This window comes from Lactuca serriola, chromosome 6, assembly GCF_051521515.1.
Source record: "Lactuca serriola cultivar US96UC23 chromosome 6, Lser_US96UC23_V15, whole genome shotgun sequence".
NCBI lineage: Eukaryota > Viridiplantae > Streptophyta > Magnoliopsida > Asterales > Asteraceae > Lactuca > Lactuca serriola.
The window spans coordinates 89,965,091-89,969,320 of NC_136413.1; positions in this window are offsets into that span (position 1 = coordinate 89,965,091).

The following is a 4,230-nucleotide window of genomic DNA, read 5'->3' on the forward strand; positions in this document are numbered from 1 at the left end:
TACCAAACTATAATTTTATCAGGTATTTTTTCAAACCAAGTTGATAACAATTAAAGGTTTTTATCTTTCAAATGGTGCAAATAAAAGTCGAAATCACCTGAAGGTGATTTCCATGAAAATTCGTTGTTGGGTGAAGGGTATGGAAGAGAATGAAAATTAGAGAATTATTTTCCATGAAAGTCATAGTTGATGAATTTTGTGTGCTACAACTAGTCTTTAAAGATGAATATATATATATATATATATATATATATATATATATATATATATGTATATATATATATATATATATATATATATATATATATATATATATATATATATATATGGACATGTAGTGGAATTGCAAATGAAACAACTGACAATATTGAATATCTTTCTCCAATAGGGGATCGTCATTTTATATCAATGAAAAGAAACTCACATGTCATTGTCCAGATTCCTTCACTTTTTCCATGGCGATCCATGAAAAGTTGATATTGTGCCTGTTTGTAAACCACGTTTTCATCCAGATTCCTTTGTTCTTGATTCTTTTTTACCGCCATAGATAAGAGAGGGAAACAAGGTGGGTTGGAGAAGAAGAAGAAGATGTTTTGGGGATGATTTTTTTTACTTTTTCTTTACACACACAGAGAGAAGGGGAGAGAGAGTGTGTGTGAGCCTTTGTACACTAATTAATTAATTTTTAGTTTTTCTAAATATTTTTTTTCATAACTGGTATCTATGATAGTGAAATGAAGAAAATGTCATTCACTAACGAACCAAACTCGGTGAAGTTAGCAATAAGAACCTTTTGTTAAGAGTTTTGAAACTATGTGGACATCTATGAGGTTTTTGAACATAGGGACTAAACTTCAGAATTTATGACACCACGTGGACAATTTATGAACTTTTGTCAAAAAAAAAATCCATCTTCACTTTTATGTAGTTATTTTTCTAATTCATGTTAACATCTTGGTTTTTTAAACATTTTTTTGATATTTTTAAATTTACATTTTTAATGATATTTTCTATTTACAAACTTAAGCAGCAATGTGTGCGAGGTATTAACCCTAGTTGTTGACTTAAAAACCTGAAAATGGAGAAATAGAATTGAAGCAGACTATAGATATAGGACTGATTGATAGATTTGATTATACTTGTTGTCTATGTGGTACTTGTATGTATGATTAGTAGCTGAGTGTAGGCGGGGCTCGTATCTCATAGTTAATTGAGTGTAGGCGGAGTCAATATCTTATAGTTAGCTGAGTGTTGGAAGGACCCATAGCTCATAGTTAGGTGAGTGTGGGCGGGGCCCGTATCTCGTAGCTAGCCGAGTGTGGGCAGGGACCCTATCGCGTAGTCAGAAGAGTGTGGGCGAGGCACGTATCTCCTAGTTAGCCGAGTGTGGTCGCGACCCTTATCTCCTTGAGTGTTGGCGAGGCCTGTATCTCCTAGTAGCATGATTATGTGTATGATATGTGGTAGTTTCGGGAGACTCACTAAACATCATACTTACAGTTTTCAATTATGGTTTCAAGTATTTCCGGTAGCAAGGGGAAGAGCTCGGGATGGCTGCAGTTCACACACCATTATGTTCAGTCTGGGATGTTTTACTCTGATAGATTGACGTGTGTTTTGATATGATACTCTGATTTGATACTATGATTCATGTTTTTGGATAAAATGATTTGATAACTATGGATTATTTAATAATTAAAAATGAAGATTTTCTCATGATTTTTTTGATGTTACAATGGGCTTTTTTATTAGGGGTCTGGATTTAGGATTTAGACCCACGGTTATGGCTTATAACCTATTTTTGATTAGGGTGATTTGTTTGTGTTCAGCATGGGATCTTCCGGTTCGGTAGCCGGGCATTTAGTTATTTATGAGCGGACTAAGGTGAGTTTTCTTAGTATATCAATGCGTCGAAGGCACCAAGGTCGGGACATTATCTGTGATATAGGATGCTAGCTATATATGTGATATGTGTATGAAAGAAGAGGATTTGGCCCTAGGCAACTGTATGAAAGACTGGGATATGGCCCCTTGCATCTATATGAATGATCAGGATCTGGCCCTTGGCAACTGTGCGGAAGATCAGGATTTAGCCGTCGGCAGGAAATTACTTGTAAGACTATGGTTTGCCCCGTAGCACTAAATTATATATGTTTGGTATGTGGAACTTAGGAAAAATCACTAAGCTTTTGCTTACAATTTATGTTTATGGTTTTAGGTACATCTGGTACAAAGGGAAAGGGCCCGACATGATGGCATGTCGTTCTCCCCTCATAATTTTTTGTACCTTTATATGTTGTCACTCTGATTCTGCGACATTGTTACTATGTGTAACTCTTGTTTAAAAATGTAAAAATTATCTTGGTTTTTGGGCTGTTACATCAATGGCCATAACTAAGCACTTTACATCATGGAATGATCATTTAGAAAAAAAATCAAGAAAGTGGTGGCCAATAAGGTTAAATTTAGAAACTTTTATTGTTCAATAGCTTGCCAAATCATATTAAGATCAAACATATTTCCCTTTTTAATTGTAACATTTTACAACTATTTTCGTTACAAAGATGGAATTCTTTTACCGAATCCGAGATGGTAGTAAGAACAAGATCACCATAATCCATTAAACAAATTTTATATCTTCCTCAAGAAAAATTAGTCTTGCTTTCTTTTGAAGACAAGATCCCATTAATCTGGAGTTGTTGAGTTGGCAAGATTGTATCCCTAGATTGGTCAAAAGTCTGCTATAGGTATCTAATAATTGCACTACATCAGCCAAGATGAAGTTACCTGTGTCAAGAAACAAACAATATGGTGTGTTACTACTTTAGGCCTCTGAAATGTTATCCACATCAGGTTTTGTCAGCCTGAGACTGTCATTGGAAGTGAGCTCCACTTTTAACTTACTAGTGATGGGTTGCTCCAATGGCCTACCAAACTATAATTTTATCAGGTATTTTTTCAAACCAAGTTGATAACAATTAAAGGTTTTTATCTTTCAAATGGTGCAAATAAAAGTCGAAATCACCTGAAGGTGATTTCCATGAAAATTCGTTGTTGGGTGAAGGGTATGGAAGAGAATGAAAATTAGAGAATTATTTTCCATGAAAGTCATAGTTGATGAATTTTGTGTGCTATAACTAGTCTTTAAAGATGAATATATATATATATATATATATATATATATATATATATATATATATATATATATATATGGACATGGAGTGGAATCGCAAATGAAACAACTGACAATATTGAAATATCTTTCTCCAACAGGGGATCGTCATTTTATATCAATGAAAAGAAACTCACATGTCATTGTCCAGATTCCTTCACTTTTTCCATGGCGATCCATGAAAAGTTGATATTGTGCCTGTTTGTAAACCACGTTTTCATCCAGATTCCTTTGTTCTTGATTCTTTTTTACCGCCATAGATAAGAGAGGGAAACAAGGTGGGTTGGAGAAGAAGAAGAAGAAGAAGAAGAAGATGTTTTGGGGATGATTTTTTTTACTTTTTCTTTACACACACACAGAGAGAAGGGGAGAGAGTGTGTGTGTGAGCCTTTGTACACTAATTAATTAATTTTTATTTTTTCGAAATATTTTTTTTCATAACTGGTATCTATGATAGTGAAATGACGAAAATGTCATTCACTAACGAACCAAACTCGGTGAAGTTAGCAATAAGAACCTTTTGTTAAGAGTTTTGAAACTATATGGACATCTATGAGGTTTTTGAACATAGGGACTAAACTTCAGAATTTATGACACCACGTGGACAATTTATGAACTTTTGTCAAAAAAAAATCCATCTTCACTTTTATGTAGTTATTTTTCTAATTCATGTTAACATCTTGGTTTTTTAAACATTTTTTTGATATTTTTAAATTTACTTTTTTAATGATATTTTCTATTTACAAACTTAAGCAGCAATGTGTGCGAGGTATTAACCCTAGTTGTTGACCTAAAAACCTGAAAATGGAGAAATAGAATTGAAGCAGACTATAGATATAGGACTGATTGATAGATTTGATTATACTTGTTGTCTATGTGGTACTTGTATGTATGATTAGTAGCTGAGTGTAGGCGGGGCTCGTATCTCATAGTTAGCTGAGTGTAGGCAGAGTCAATATCTTATAGTTAGCTGAGTGTTGGAAGGACCCATAGCTCATAGTTAGGTGAGTGTGGGCGGGGCCCGTATCTCGTAGCTAGCCGAGTGTGGGCAGGGACCG